We start from the raw sequence: 17,956 nt of genomic DNA on the forward strand, positions 1-17,956 counted from the left end.
TTGAATTTTGTTTTCATTTCATTGCGAAAAATGTATTTGGCCCCCCCAACAATTGTTTTGGCATTAAAAGTGTGCAATAAAAATGCTGACAAAAAGAGTCGAGGAGGAGGGGAAATAGTCGCAAGGGCAGCCAGTAAATTGATGACCCTATTGTTGCGAGTGTGTGTGTGTGGAGCTGTCGCTGTTGCCATCCATCACACTCAAAGTGAAATAAATTGAAACTAATACCAAAAGGCAATCAATGAATGCTTTTGTTGTTGCAACAACAGCTGTTGACGACGGTGGCAGCAACAGCAACAGCAGCACAGTCACTGTTACTTTCCCAAACAACTTGAAAATCCTGTTTGCTTTTGCCATTCATTTGCCAAAGTCAAAGTCAGACTTGGCGACTTGGCGACTGAATGCGGCGAAGGCGTCTCAATGGAAAGTCAAGTGTTTGTTGTTTGGTGAAAATGCCTTAGCGTTTGCCACTTTTTTTTTTTGTTGTCGATGTTGTTGTTCTTGTTGTTGTTGTTTTGTGGAGCAATTCACAAAAACTTGCTTGGACCGTGATGTGGAGCACTTTCTTTCACGCTGCTCTCAACTCTCATCTTCCCATCTTCCCATCTTACCATCTTCAACTGGCAAACATCTTCAGCAACTTCATCTCCTTGCACTTGCCAAAGACTGGCTTGGAAATTGGGTGAACATCGATCGATCGATCGCTGTTGATCATCTGGCTAATCATAGCGGAAGTGCTCATGTCGCAGTCGAATCTTTACTAATTCGCCTCAAGCATGTCGTCAAACACTGCATAATTAGTTGGAAAACTCGTCTAATTATCATACTTGCAATTATTATTCACACGCAGCATTAGCTAATTGTGCAAAACTTCAAATCATTTAGTTGAATTATATTGACAATACTATATGTTGTTCATCACAGTACTTGAATATACTAAATATACCTTATATAATATGATAATATATTAAAACTGTCAAAGTTGTTCGAAAACTTACCTAAAACCTGACTTTTTGCGTACAGAATGTTAAGCTACTTGATTAATATTTCATCATATTTCAATTTGTATACCCGCTACCCATAGGGTAGAAGGGTATTATAACTTTGTGCCGATAGGAAATGTATATCACAGGTAGAACGAGGCATTTCCGACCCTATAAAGTATATACATATATTCTGTCTGTCTGTCTGTCCGTCCGTCCGTATAAAACACTGGATCTCAGAAACTATAAGAGATAGAGCTATAATCTTTTTTCCACAGCATTTGTTATGTTTGCACGCAGATCAAGCTTGTTTTCAAATTTTGCCACGCCCACCTCCGCCCCCGCAAATCAATAAATTCGAATAACAAGCGCAATTTTCAAGCTACAGCTGCGAATTTTTGTGTATACAATAAAAGCTATAGTATTTATGAAAATATGATTGCGATTAGACAAAAATTGTGAAAGTTATTAAACAAATACTTTTGTATGGGCAAAAAAGCCTACTTACTAGGGGTATGAGTTGCTTTGGCCGACAATCTGGTATATTGTGACCTTTTTTGGTATATTTTGAATGCGGTACTATATCGATATAATATACCGTTTGGCATATACTACTAAAAATAGTATATTTGTATTATTGGTATATTTTGAAAAAAAAAATACCGCAATATTTCGCTTTTATTCAAAATGGGTAGCGGGTATCTCATAGTCGAGCACTCTCAACTGTAACTTTCTCACTTGTTTAAAATTGTAAAATTTATTTAAGAAATACTTCTGTTTAGCAAATTACGCCTACTGCATTTGAGTCTTTAATGCTTTCGTTGAAAATCTAATAATTATTGCACTTTAATTTATTATTGATTTAAAAAAAAAAACAAACAAAATGATCATTCAGCATTAAAGTAATAGCAAAACAAGTTAAATATCAGAAACTATTTGAGGCAACATTTGAATTTAATTAATTTTATTCGCATTTGGGCGAAACTTTAATTCACTTTAGTTGATTAAAATAATCGATCATAATCGCATTGCTAGTAATTAATTTAATATGTTTTGCTTGCTAATTGTAATTAGATTTGTAATTCAAATCAAAAGGACTTTAGGCGTTACTAATTCAGCTTATTTAATGCAATTAGTTTTGTAATTAAATTTCGTGTGTAATTAACGATTGTCAACTGAAGAAACTTTTTCTGATATTTGTTGTGACTGACGCGAACAACGCCATTGAAAATCTTGAATGTTGTGTTGTCCTCTATGCATTTGATTTACGGCTTCGCAACTCGCTCAGCTCGAGGTTTGTCCCTGCATACGAGCATACGAGTATAAAACGTAATAATAGTCGCAGGCTGTCGCAACTCTGACAGTATGTCAACCCTAATGCTGGACTATAATTAACAGCCACGTTTCACATGTGTCCACTTTAACCTCCTTCGCACTGCTGCCACGCCCACTTTTCATGTGTCGGTCGCTGTTGTGCTGTTTTTGTGGGTAAGCCACCAATAACGACCCAAAAACCCTTTGGCGACACGTCGTTTTTAATAGTCAAAGTGACACGCTAAGCTGATTAACTCTAATCTAAAGTAGAAAAACCCTCCTAGAAAAAGAAAATGACGCTTACAACAGCAGAAATCGGAGAGTGGAGAGAGGAGAGAGGGAGAGAGAAAGATAGAGAGAGAGAGAGAGAGAGAGAGAGAGAGAGAGATAGATATAACATTGATAGAGCAGAGTAGAAACAAGTAAGAAAGCTGAAGACGAGTGCACTCGACTGTAAGATACCCGCTATCCATTTTGAATGAAGTGAAAACACTATTTATTTTAAAATATACCATATTAATATACCAAAACAATATACTGCAAAATACTAAAAGTTACCAATCATAATGGAATTATGCTTAAAATATACCGAATTAATATACCAAACAATACTTAAATATGTCAAAATCAATATTTGGTATATTTATATAGTACTACATTCAAAATATACCATAGAGTGCAAAATATACTAAAAGTATACCAATCATAATGGAATTATGCTTACAATATACCGAATTAATATATCAAAAAATCATTATATATGTAAAAATCAATATTTGGTATATTTATATTATACTACATTTAAAATATACCATAGAGTGCAAAATATACTTAAAGTATACCAATCATAATGAAATTATGCTTAAAATATACCAAATTAATATACCAAACAATACTTAAATATGCCAAAATCAATAGTTGGTATATTTATATAGTACTACATTCAAAATATACCTTAGAGTGCAAAATATACCATACCAAAGAAAAGAAAAGACCAATTATCTCTGTCTCTTATAGTCTCTGAGATCTACGTATTCATGAGAACGGATAAACAGACAGACGGATATGCCTCTATCGTCTCGACTGTTAACCCTGATCAAGAATATATATGTACTTCATATGGTCGGAGATGCCGTCTTCTGCCTGTTGTATTCATTTCCTGCCGGCACAAAGTTATAATACCCTTCTACCCTATGGGGTAACGGGTATAAAAAGGACCCGGAAAAGCGCAACCCGCATTCTGCCATCCAACATTATAAACTAAAGCATAGCTCAGAATATGAGCACAAAAAAAAAATGTAGAAAAACTAGATGTAGAAAAGAAACAGAGTAAAATACAAAAAGCACAAAAAAACCACCTGTTTACATTTGTCAAAGATTTGCGGACAAAATGCTAAAGGAAAAGCGTACAAAAAAAGAAAAAAAATGAAAATGAAATGAATCAAATGCGATTGAAGCAAGACGCAGCACGAATTTATGATGCGCTACGATCAAGAAAAATCAACTATTGTTATTGAAGTTATTACTGACTGAAAATTGAAAGGAGAGAACTGATAAAGTGGTGAGTGGCAGAAACGAGAATCAAAAATACGTAATTTAACAAGAATTGATCTGATCATAACTCTAAGACAACTTTTTGAAATATGATATATATTTTTCCGAGCAATAGAAACGTTTATATTAAAATGTTTCTACATACACAATTTTTAGTTAAAGTTGTTTTAATACAGGAAAATTTAAAAACAATTTCAAACAATTTCTCACTCATCTAAAAAATTTATAGGAATGTATTTAAGTTCGCATTCAAAACAAAAGCTTTAAATATTTCATATTTGTTTAGAATTGTTTAAAAGACTTGAACTTTGAGAAACTTGAAGCACTGTTTAAAATGAAGATTAATAAAATAACTGGCTTTAAGAACTGACACATACCCAAAGTAAGGGTATCAAAATGTCTGGCAGTGGACAAACTCGTAACGTGGCACTGTCCAGCCAATGACACAACTGGCCAAAGGTCGCTCGCACTTGAGAATGTGGAGTCACAGATGGAGTCAGAGTTGAAGTTGATGTTGGCATCGCAGTCGCAGTCGCTGTTGCAGAAGGACGACGTGTTCGTCTGTCTTAATGTCCGTCCGTCTGTCCGTCCGTCTGTCTGTCTGCTGGCCACTCTTATCATTGCCTTTATTTTATTCTATGTGTTTTGATAGCCAACTCCAACTCGAGTCTCATGTGTCCGTTGTCCGCGGATGCGACTATGACAACGACCCCGATCCCAACTCCAACTCCAACTACAACTGCAGTTGCAAGATTTGAGAGTTGAGAGTTGTGGGGGCATCCGGCGGAAGACTGTGTAAGCAGCTTTTTCTATTTAAATCGTTTTAGTTTTATAGTCAACTAAAGGAACGTTCGTCTGTAATAAAATCAGACGTCTCTTCATCTTCTTCTTCAATCATAAGTATTGAAATGCAGCAAATGCACTTATCATGAGTTGGCAAATTGTACTACGAAACCTAAAGGAATACTTGACTTGATATATAACATAATATATAATGAAATCAGTGCAGATAAATGCGATTTATTTATTAATTTACAAATTTATGAATTCAAAGAATGAAGCCTTAAATAATTCATTTATTTTGTTATTTTAAAATGAAAGTTATCTATAAATCAATATTTTAGTTATTCTTCAAGATAAGTTCAATTAAAGTGTCATAATGTTGTTAGACATGTTATGTTAAATGCTAATATAAAATGTTAAATTTTATATTTATAATATAGGTTATATATGGTTGGGTTTTAGGTTAGGCAGTACTTATTTTGAAGCTAGTGTAACCCAATATACATTTAGGTAGTATTTTAATATTTATTATTTTTTCGGTATGTTAATTTCGTATATTTAATTTCTCTGAATTTATTTTCGGATAGTTGTAATTTATTAATTTTCATATAAATATACCCTATATCCATTTAGCTATATTTCAGTATATTTTTGGTATGTTAATTTAGTATATTTGAAGAATAATACCACAATGCTTTGTTCTTATTGAGAACATTACAATTCTGACTTATTCTTATAATGCGAATATGATTTATTTGAAATCTACGCGTAGTTTATTTTGAATGCTGAGACAATATTACAGTACTATATTTGAAATTTCAAACAGGTTTATAACATATTGTATATCTATTCTATTTTATTAATTTTTTTAACGTTGTATGAAATATGTTTCATATTTGTATTAAAATGATTAAGTTTTATCTTATATTCGATTCGAGTTTTTATTTTTTTTTTTCATTTTTGTGTTGAACACCTTAGGTGATCATATTTGCTATCACTCAGTTCAATCAGTTCTTGATTTGCTCCGCTAAGACGTCGATGATCTGATAATTTAGGCACATTTGCGCTAATGTTGTCGACAACAACTGCAAGTGCAACACAAAAGGCCCATTGAATGTGGTAATAACTAATCATTGAAGCCGTCTCGGGCAAACCTGCAGGGCAGGGGAAAATGTCTGTTTTAACTGTGCAGCAAGAAGAAAAACAGCGCAAAGAAAAGAAAAAAAAAAAAAACTTTGTGTCCGCGTGGCAAGCAAAGAGTTTTCACCACAGTCGCGCGCTTCGGAGAGTGTGGAGAAAAGTTGTTAAACGAGTCACCGAAGCGACGCTTCGGCTTCGGCTTCGGCTTCAGCTTCGGCTTCGGCAAATGGGTGACGTCGACGTCGGCAGCGCTTTGACGTTGTCGTTGGATGGCTGGCAGCATTATCAGGTGCCTGGCAGCGTCGGCGACTTCAGTCGCAATCGAGCGCTCAGCGGTTGAACGTTGAGTGTTGTTGCCAACTGAAACTGAAAAGAAACGAACGCAAGTCGCAGTCGCAGTCACAGTCACCGTGAACACAGTGAACAGTGAACAGTGAAGCAGTCACTGTGCTCAAACGTTTGTCGTCGTCGCGTGCTTTTTACGTGCTTGTATTCGAGCGTATGTCTTCGCCTCTTATTTTCCTTGCATCTTCTTTTTTTTTCAAGTGCTTTTCGCGCGCGCGTTTTCCCCAAGTGCCACGTGCTTTCAGTTTGTTTGTTTGTTGTCTAGTGTTGTTATTGTTATTGTTGTTGCTGTTATTTGCACTTGCCTCTATTTGTTGTGCGTGTGTGGAATTCTTTTCTTTACCTAAAATCAAGCCACTAAATCCGAGATTTATTCGAAAATTCAATTTTACCTTTGATTCGTACATTTTTTTTTTTATCTTTATGTAGAATGAAACAAATTCTACATATTCAAATTGGCAATTTTCTAAAAAATTCAAAGGTTTTCAAAATTAACAAGGTTGTGTGTTCGTGTGTGTTTGTGATACCTTTCGATAAACATTTATATTCGATTTGGAATTTGAATCCAGAATAAAACTATTTTCGACATTTGCCGCAAAAAGTTTCCAACTAGTTTTGGTGTCAAAAAAGAATTTGAAAAATAAATGTAGAAATTAATTTAATTCAGCTTATAAAATTGCATTGATTTGCATATGAAATTTATATGTTTTATCTTTATAAATAGTTGCAAAAGTTGAACATTTGAATTGTGCATATAAATGATGGTAACTTTTTTTTTGAGAAAATTTAATTTGTTGAGTAATCCTATTTTGAATTTAATCTTTATATTCCATGACAAAATTTAATGTTGTTTTCCAAAATTAATTGACTTCACATTAAAATGTTGCAAAACAAATTTTCTGATGCTCTGTAAAATTCATTAGAAGAGTTCCCTAGTTTTAAAGTTTATCACTTTAAAAAAACAAAGCTGCAACTAAGCCGGAAGCTTAACCCTTAACTTTTCAGTCAATTACACGAGTTACGCCCCCTTGTCAGCGCGCGCCTAAACCATTTGCGAATTATAAACACACGCCGTGTGATTTGTCGAGTTTAGTTTTTGTAGTATTTGTTTGTGATGGCCACTCTTTTTTTTTTTTTTTTTTTGTTTTTGTTTTTCGGGGCAACTCTTGTGCTGCGCGGTGTTTCAACTTTCACTGCCTCCAGGCCTTTCCTGTGTCAAGCTTATCAATTATTTATACCCTGTACTCGTTTACATGATGGCAGTGGGGTAGTTGTATACTTTGTGTGTCAACGCCACAAAACCCAAAACGCAAATATTCCTTCAAAAGGTAATCAATCGATTTGTGAACACACGCAAACTATTCGATTTTGAAAGCCGGCGACTTTATGTATACCTTAGCTTTAATTCATTGCGAAGTGTTGTGTAAAAGATATTTTATATTTTGTTATTAATGCAATTAAATAACATTTGCAGTTACTTTAAAATATAAATTTATCTGCTTGTTGCTTTCAAATTATATCTGTAATATAATACAAATTTTAGAGTTAGAGTTTTTTTTTTAATTCATTAATATTTTCACTTAAAAGCTTTCTATTATATTTTTTGATATTTCAAAACTTTTGGTTTTATTTATCATAAACTTTTTCATATCAAAATATTTGTTAGGTTTTCTTGTTCAAAATGTTGATTATTATATTCGAAAATTCAATTATACTTATTGCCATTTATTCAAGATTTTGCTTTATTTATTGAAAATCTTTTTCTCTTCAAGTTTAAAGTATTTTTTTAAAATATGTGCCAGGTTTTCTTGTTTAAATTCTTTATAAACATTGTATTTTTTCCCTAATAGGATTTTATTTTTAATACTATTATTATTTTCATTTGCTGAAGTTTAATTTTTTTATTTATCTAAAGTCAATGAGACTTTAAATCAATTGCATTTTTTTGATTTGAGTTTTTTCTGCTCTCGTTTGTCTATATTCCTTTTTTTTTAGTTGTATAATATATTACATATATGTATATATATATATGGCATACCTTTAGGCTAATCTCTATATTTATCTAATTGCTGCTCAGTTGTCACTTCTTTTAAAATCCTTTTCAACTTTTTTACTGCAGTCTCAGATTTCTGAGAATTTTTCAATTAACTCAAGGAAGTTGTGAGCTGCCCTTTGCTCCCTCCTTGAATATAATATGTATGTATGTATGTGTGTATGTGTATGGCACATTTCGTTTTCATTGGAAAATCTTATTGTCATTTCATTTGATTAAAAATTTCATAATGCGCATCCTGCGCGCATTTGTCAACTAAGAACAGACAACGCGAAAAATTCTGCTCCTCAGGCAACGCAGCTTGCGTACAAATGTGTGTGTGTGTGTGTGTGTGTGTTTGTGTGTGTGTGTGTGAAAATGTGGCGCAGCATTTTGCTTGCTTTTGCTTTCGCTTTGTCGCGTTTGCTCATTTCCCTGCATTGTTGTTGTTGTCGTAGTTATTGTTGTTGTTGTAGTTCTTTCGTCCTTCTTTGTGTGTTGCCTGCTCGTAGTGTCCTTTAATACAATTTTTTGACGCGGCGTCTGTTTACCTTTTGATCCCCCACCATATATATATTTTATGTTTTATTTAGCTGGCAATTTGTTTTAATTTTAATTTTAATTTCATTTCCATTCTGTGTCCTACGACAACAACAGCAAAAACAGCAACAACAACAACAATAACAGCGACAGCAATTTGAAATATTGCTTACACTCGCAGAACGCAAATCAGTTGAACAAATGAACTGAGGGAAACGGCAATACTATTGACAAACAGTGCGAACGAAAGAGATAGCGAGTGAGGGAGAGTGGGAGAAATGTGAACATTTTGTGCAAATATTAAGTTGCATGTGCAATGACTTTATTTGTGTCATCATCAAACTCCCCAACTTCAAATCAACGTCAAGCGTTTTGTTGAACTATCCACAACAACAACAACAACAATCGAAGTGGACAACAGCAGCAACAGCAACAAGATTGACATTGAAATTGAAATCGAACGACACAGAGCAAGCAAAACAAGTCATCACGCATACGCAGCGTATGACGACAACGACGACGACGATTGCGGAGTCGAGAGTCAACAAACAACAACAAACAACAAAACAACAAAACTCGTGTTAATTGATCCTCGCTTCGCATCGTATCGCATCGCTTGATGGGTGAGTGAAAATTTTCGTTTCTTCTTTTCATTTATAGGCTTTTCCTTTCACGACGCAGCATTTTCACTCAAAAACAACATTGATAAATTCTACAAATGCTTTTCACCTTGCATTTAATTGAACAATTTAGCTAGTTCAAAAAAAAAAACAAACTTTGTTTTACTTTCAAAAGTCTCGCAGTTGTTTTTCCCGTTTTTCGTTTTTTGTTTGTATTTTTAGATGGACATATTAATTGAGGCAATGTAATTATGTTAAACAAACACTCGACTCGTTATAATTGTTATTAATTTCATAATTAAAATCTGCACAGATTCGCTTCGAGAGGTAAAAGCACAAAATGCATGTGTAAAAACAACATGTACTTCCAACAATAACAATAATAACAACAAAATACACAAACAATTATAATAACAATAATCAAATGAAACATAAATTGTCAAACGGATGACAACACTGACACTTGACATGAGGTCGACACATCGGCTAAAATCCCCCCTTCCCCCCTCTCTCTATATATATAAGCCTAAAATGATTGTTATTTTGCGTGTCAGTTTAAAAATGGGCAAAAACAATTTCGTGACTGAATACATAATGCCATTAAATGCAACATTTGTATGGACTAAAAGCAAGTCAACTCTTTTAGCTCAGCTCATACAATAACTATTATGTGGCACTGTTTTGTACTAGTTAGGATTAGTCCTTGATTGAAGTTGGTTTAGTTGCAGTTTATTCTATTTATAACCGCCACCCATTCGAGTAGAAGGGTATTATAACAGGAATGTTTGTAACAGTCAGAAGGAGGCATCTCTTAACCCAAAAAAAAATGTGTATGTGTATTCTTGATCAGCGTCAACAGACGAGACGATATAACGTCTATCACTGCACCTCAGAGATTATAAGAAATAAAGTTAGAATTTGTTTACGTATTTATGGTTTCTGAAAATTTGGTTGGGATCACAAAATATACTGTAGAGGTTATTTAAGAAATTATGAAATTTAGGGATAAAAATACTACGAGTTTTTGGTTTCTTGGATGACAATCTGGTATATTTTCGATATACAAAATATAGCCATCAGTTTATTTTTTTTGCAGTATATTTTTGGTATATGTAGTACAATATACATAGATATTCCAATTAGTATTTTAGTATTTTTGTGGTATCCTTTCAGTATTTGTAGGACATGGTATATTTTGAATTTCGTATAATATCGCCGGAGGTATATTTTAGTATTTTTGCGGTACATTTTTAGTATATGTAGAATAAGGTAGTTTCTGAATGAAGTACAATAATGATGTACCAAATTTGGCTTTTGGTATATTTTTGGTGTATTAATTTGGTATATTTTTATTGAAAATGTGTAGCTGGTATTTTATAGTCGAGCACATTCGACTGTAGAATATAGTATAATATAGATATATGTATAATATAGATACACCAGATATCGCCGGAGGTATATTTTAGTATTTTTGCGGTATATTTTTAGTATATGTAGAATAAGGTAGTTTCTGAATGAAGTACAATAATGATGTACAAAATTTGGCTTTTGGTATATTTTTGGTATATTTTTATTGAACATGTGTAGCTGGTATTTTATAGTCGAGCACATTCGACTTATTTGTTTTTTTGGTATTTCTCTCCGAAGTCAATTCAACATTGCAAATATCAGTTTCAGCTATTTGCATTTTATTTGTGCATATGTTTTTAATTTTGTTTTCAATTCCCGATTGTTCTTTTTTTGTCTTAAACTTCTTCTGTTATGAAAATTCAATATGAAATTCAAGTTAAGCGTGTTCTATGAAACTTTATAGTTTCATGACCATTTTATTTAAGTTCGTTACATTTTTCAATGTATCAGAAAAAGTATTTGAAAAATGTCATTCAAAAATTTAATTTACTCTTAAGGCATTTAAATTGCTCAGTAAGTTTTTAATAATTAAAAATATCTTTGAGCATTTTCTTGGAATTTAACTTAACTGAAATATTCTTTTGTTATATTTTAGTTTCGACTTTAAGTGAACTCAATTCTTACGACTTTTTAATAACATTTTGTGTACATTTTCAATAATAAAAATAAAATATTTCAAATTAGTTCGTGTGGAATTTAAATATATTTTTGAATAAAGTATTTTTTTTTTGTAAACAAACAAGAAATTCAGAAAAAGCTTCAATTTACTATTTAAATGATTTTGAATTTAAAGGCGAGAGTGAAGTGAAACTCAGTTGCGGAACACAGGAAATGTCAGTGTTACATTCATTTGGTCTGCTGCCATTGGGCACTTCCTCTTAGGGTATTATATTTGCATCAATCCCTGGCAATAGCCGATGTTTCCTGTGCTGCCACACACACTACATTTCAATGCTGCAATGCAACGAGTGTGTGTGTGCGAATGTGTGTGTCATTCATAATGAAAATTGAATTAAATGGGGCGAAATGTTTTTGGTTATTGACAGAGAAGGAGAAACACACAGATAGAGAGAGAGAGTGAGAGAGAGAGAGAGAGAGAGGAAAACCATAACGAAATCAAATTGCAAAACCTTCAACACAGGCAAAATGTGAAATGCTAATTAAAATGCCAAGCTAAATAATTTGTTTAATTGAATAACATTTGGCCAAAAACTTTGTATGAAATCCAATAACTGACACACAACAGCAGCAACAACAACAACAACAACAACAACGACAGCAAATTGCCAACACAAAATTGAAGAAAATTAAATGAAAATGTCATTTACAAAAGCGTTTAGAACTTGCCGAGCAATGAGCAAATACCCTGTAAATAAATAAATACTAAAATCGAAAGTTGCATTTAATCGACTTTTGCACACTCTCTTGATTTGCTCTTGACACGAGCATTAAAAACATGGCAACAAAATCAACGAAGCATCAACGAAATGCTGCAAATATCATATATGTTATGTTATAAATCCATAAATAAATAAATAAATGAATACATAAATCAGCTGGGCGTGAAACGTTTTAACTCATAATTAAAATGAAATGCAAACGCGATGCTTCTCTCAATGCACACAAAATTCGTATTCCATTCCAATTTCAGAAAAATTGCCATTTTTATTTGGTTTTATTTTGTGTTCATAATAAATCGTATTTTTCTAATAACTTCATTTGCCCGTCATTTGATGCTTTCTAAAGCGAATAAAATGCGAAAAAAAAATCATTTTCAAATTCTAATAATACCTATTTTCATTTTGTTGATTTAATAACCAATAACCAATAAATTTGCCCCGAGCTGCTTAAACTGTTTTGTTTAGTTATGGTTGATAATGACAGTAAGAACATTCTTTAACATGGGACTTTATATATTTTCCAATTATTTTTATGTTTAACTGAATTGATAAATTGATTATTTTCCCTTTTAATTTCATTTAAATTCTTGTTGTACCCATTTTGCTGTGAATTTTAGTAGACATTTATTGCATTCTAAAATAAATGAGTTAAATAACAGAAAAGTTGGTTTTCCGAAATTTACAACATAACAAAAATTCCATTCGAATGCGGAAAATCGTTCATTAACGTACTTAAATATAAAATATAAACAAAGTGATGAGTTAAAATTTATATGCAGATAGCGAAATTTAGAATTAACAAGCTAAATATTTGAGAATGAAAATGGCAAATTTATTGTTTTGCAAATTACTAAATAATGAATTGCATTCAAATGCAAAATTCACCAATAAAAATCTTTAGAACATCTCTAAATAAAAATTTAACATAAACAACAAAAATAACAGTCGAGTGTGCTCCACTGTGAGATACTCACTATACATTGAGAACGAAAGCAAAACAGTGCGGTAACCAAAAATACAATATACCGAATTAATATACTCCAAAAATACTGAAAATATACCTTGGTATATATTTGATATACAATTGAGTAATAAAATATATCAGAGTAACTACAAATATACTAAATACTATATTTGGAATATTGATTTAAAATATACCATTAAGTACCAAATAATACCAGAATTACTAAAAATATATCAAAGGTTATATACTTCATATATTGATACATTGAAAATGTACCATCGAGTGGAAAATATACCAAAAATAAAACTCTTCTTATAAGTAAATATAGGGACTAAAAATTTATAAAAATAAGTAAAGGAATTTTTGAAGCAACTAAGTTAATCTCTGCAAAAAAGAAATTAAAATAATATAATAATAATAAAATAATTCCGAAATATGATAAAAGGATATTTTGAGACACGTAATACAACAATTTAATATAAATATAATAAACACAAGAATTTTCTCTGAGCTTGCCATAAATACTATACAAATATAAAAGCAGCTTAGGCCAAACTTTATTGCCACCTTTTTTAAGTTGTTTTGGCAGTTCGGAATTGTTGGCTTCGCAAATTCGTCAAAGGCAAATCCCAACAGGAAGACAAGTTCCAGCTTGTAATTCGCAATTAGTGTGAGCATAGATTTGCTCGAGCCCGAGAACAACACTTGGACTTGTTCAACTATTTCTTTCTTTTTCTTTCAACATTTCCTTCTTTTATTTACTGTGTGTGTGTGTGTGTGCTGCTTATGTTTTGACTCTGCGTTAAGCCTTAGGGCGATTGACTTGGACACTTGTTGTAGTTATGTGAAGTGGTCTCAGCCTTCGTCTCAGTCCTCTGCTCACCTCAGAGTTGAGTTCAGTTGAGTGGCAAAGCCACCTGGCACTTAAAGCCAAACAAAACAGATTGCCACGCCTGTCAGACCTTTTGATTTGCAAGTCCAAGTCGAAGTCGAAGTCGACGTCGAATCTGCTTGGGCTCAACTTTATGCACTTGGCTTTGCGTATTTTCTACTTTTTTTTTCTTTTTTTTTTTGGTATTTTTCTTTTTTCACACTTCATCAAAGTCTTGGGCCCATTGGCAACTAAATGCGCAAACACATGTTCTCAATAAAGTTGTCGCCTTCTCTCTCTATGTGTGTGCGTGTGTGTGTGTGTGTCTAATGTATGTATTTGCATCTATTAGTGTGCGTGTCAAACAAGCTAGTCGACGAGTTGAGGTCGAGACTAAAACTATACAAAAACTTTTGGCTTCGACCGAAGCAGCACAAAAGGATATGCGAGCAGGCAGCCAAAAGTTAAGGTTGGCCAACAGCTGCACTTACACACACACACACACTTGCTCACACACACACACACGCACGCCTGGCAAATAAATATTTATAAATGTGCGTGTGTAATTTTTCTATTTGCCCAACAACAAAACAAGGGAAATGCTCTCTCGCCCAACTATCTGAAATGCGATGCAAAAATATTTTAACAAAACTTGAGCCGAGTCGGGAGTTAACGCTTGGAGGCGACTAACCGACATTTTAATACACTGTAAACCCGATTTATTGTTTAAAATGTATTTCTTATATGGCAAGCTGGCTGTTATTCAGTATTATTTTTATTACTTTGATTTTTGTATTATTATCATTATCATTATCATTATCATTATCATTATCATTATCATTATCATTATCATTATCATTATCATTATCATTATCATTATCATTATCATTATCATTATCATTATCATTATCATTATCATTATCATTATCATTATCATTATCATTATCATTATCATTATCATTATCATTATCATTATCATTATCATTATCATTATCATTATCATTATCATTATCATTATCATTATCATTATCATTATCATTATCATTATCATTATCATTATCATTATCATTATCATTATCATTATCATTATCATTATCATTATCATTATCATTATCATTATCATTATCATTATCATTATCATTATCATTATCATTATCATTATCATTATCATTATCATTATCATTATCATTATCATTATCATTATCATTATCATTATCATTATCATTATCATTATCATTATCATTATCATTATCATTATCATTATCATTATCATTATCATTATCATTATCATTATCATTATCATTATCATTATCATTATCATTATCATTATCATTATCATTATCATTATCATTATCATTATCATTATCATTATCATTATCATTATCATTATCATTATCATTATCATTATCATTATCATTATTATTATTATTATTATTATTATTATTAATTTGTATTTTACTTACAGTGTCTTTACCATTCGCTTGTACTCGAGGGGCTAACATGTAATATTTTAGTTTTTCTTGTTTTTTTTGTGATGCTCCTCTGACATGACAAACGGTACAGACAAAATGGCTTAGTGTGTAACACTTCCGTTTCCTGCCTGCCTGTCTGGCTGTCGCAAAATGCCACGCGGCATTCACAGTCACAGCAGCAACAGCAGCGGCAGCAGCATGAAGGCTTAGGAGCAACAGACATTGAGACAGTCAGACATTTGATTAATGGTTTTTTGTGTGCACCGACTCGACTTCTCACTCACACTCACACTCACCCTTCGCTTCTCCGCTGCGCTGCGCTGCGCTGCGCTGGCTTCTTCAGTTTCGTTTATGAGACAAGTTTACAACAGCAACGATCCATTGAAAATGCGTGCTATTACTTGCTTGTGCAGAGGGGAGGCGTAGCGTCTGGCAATGCTGAGCAAAGGGCTGCGCTAGTGTCAGGGCTGCAACTGACAGCAACTGATAGCGGCGCCTAGTGATGGCACAAGTAATCGCATGATATTCAATAATCGTTGAAGTTATAAATTACATTTCATAGAAAAATGTAATAATCATATTAAAATCATATATATTATAATATTATTTTATTATTGGTTGTTTTCAGCTTCTGTCTTACCTTGCTATCAATGTTTGCTTGCTTATTAAAATATGTGTTGAAAGATTTAGTTTATTATATACATAAAACTATCAATTGATTCCTGAATCAATTAGTTATATGTTCCTTCAAACACGTTTCGATTAATAAACTTTTGTTTTGCCATCACTAGCAGCGGCTACTGGTTGTTGGTAGTATAAGCAAACTGACGTGCGTCGGCCTCAACCATGTATGCCATATCATTTGATATATCTATCTGTATGTGTCTGCTGTCCGTTTGATTCATTTAGCACATGTCGTCGTTGGGTGCGCCACGTTTTTCGTGCTGATTAGTTTTGGGAATTTCAGCGCTGCCTCAACTTGGCCTCGCTTGTCGAGTCGAGTGTCGACATATTGAAACGGATACGTATTTCTTCTTAACTTTTGTTTGTCTCCGCACAAAAACCCACAAAAAACCTAGCCACGCCCCATACGCCTCAAAAGCTGGCCAAAAGGTTAATTGCCAACAAATGTTCTTCATGGCGTGTGTCCTTCATCAAGTCGCATTGTGACGTCTGCTTAAACTTTGTTTTCTTTTTTCCGTTTTTTTTTTGCCTCAAACAACTATCGGCCGTATGATCGAATTTCATGGCCCTCGGAATGCAAATGAAATTAGATGCAGTTGCTAGTTGCCCGTTGCCAGTTTAGTCGTCGTAACATGCACTGACTGCACTTTGCTGCTGCCGTGCCACAGCGTAAAGTTCAAAGTGGCCGATGCTTTTAATCAAAACAGCAATGCACACGTCCGCCAGGCACAAACAGGACTCTGCCAACCAGACCTGCATACCACCTGCCTTTGCCGGCCTGCCCTCCTCTTCTCCTCTTCTCTTTCTGCTGAACTAAAACTCGATAGCGGCATTCTAATTGAGTGTGCTAGACTTTGAAGCACTCAGTATTAAATGTTGAAATAGTTATTTTTGCTGTCTTTATTACTATAAAGATTGAAACTTTCTTGAATCAGTCGTTTTTCCTGTTTTCCAATTATGACACTATTTATTATATTTTTTCTTTCTTCTGCCAACTTCTTCGTATTGCACAGTGCTGCCAACCCAACCTAACTATCGAATGTTTGCTCAAACTACAGCTACAACTACTAGCTACATTTCGTAATATATAGTTTTTATTTAATGTTTAGTTGTTTTTTTATTTCTTTATATATTTTAGTATCTATATATAGACTGAAAAGCTGAAGGCCTTCGCTGCCATTGCTTTACCAATAGCGTTAGTATTAATTTTAATTATAGCTAACCTTTAAATAAATAAATATAGACTGAAATTCATTTATGTTTGTCATAATTTAATATATATGGTATATTCTTTGTTTCATCCATTTTTGTATGTATTGAATATTACGTTGTTCTTATTTTCCTTATTTATTTTAGTATTCTTTATAATCTTAATTTTTTATATGAATTTAATATATGTATTTTGTTATTTTTTAGTTTTACTATTATTATTTATTATTGTGGTGTAGTTTAAAAATTAAATCAAATACAATAATTATACAAAAATTATATATGTTTATAATTCAATTACATTAAATAACATATATTTATTTGTTTATATTTTTTATATACATATATTTTCATGTATTTTTTTTTCTTAACTGAACCATTTTGTATTTAAACGCATTTATAATTACTTTTCTTTCCTTTTAAACTGAATACCTACTTTAAATATGATAATAATAAAAAACAAAGTTTTAAATATTTTTTTAAAATATATTATTTACGTTTTTTATTAAATATAATTATTGTTATTATTATCAATATTCGTTTCCAAATAATATACAAAACATAAATTTAGTTTTAAATATATACAATGAACTCATATTTCCGTTATGCGTTGCCGAATGTCCAAACAAAGAAAA

At 32.5% G+C, this 17,956-nt stretch overlaps 1 protein-coding gene across 4 annotated transcripts in view; it reads left to right on the top strand.

Moving 5' to 3' along the window:
* Nucleotides 1–6,083: 6,083 nt before the first annotated feature.
* The window catches only part of LOC132795176 (serine-rich adhesin for platelets), a 128,251-nt gene continuing 116,378 nt past the window's right edge, over nt 6,084–17,956 (top strand). For 2 of the 4 annotated variants that reach the window (XM_060805734.1, XM_060805736.1), the window contains exons 1-2: nt 6,086–6,273; nt 8,809–9,314. The gene's annotated coding sequence lies outside the window, so the exon portion shown is untranslated. Of the gene's footprint in view, nt 6,274–8,808; nt 9,315–17,956 lie in introns of all 4 variants that reach the window. The other 2 variants (XR_009633422.1, XM_060805735.1) reach the window with 2 other exon arrangements.

The sequence above is a fragment of the Drosophila nasuta genome, chromosome X, assembly GCF_023558535.2.
Source record: "Drosophila nasuta strain 15112-1781.00 chromosome X, ASM2355853v1, whole genome shotgun sequence".
Classification (NCBI taxonomy): Eukaryota; Metazoa; Arthropoda; class Insecta; order Diptera; family Drosophilidae; genus Drosophila; species Drosophila nasuta.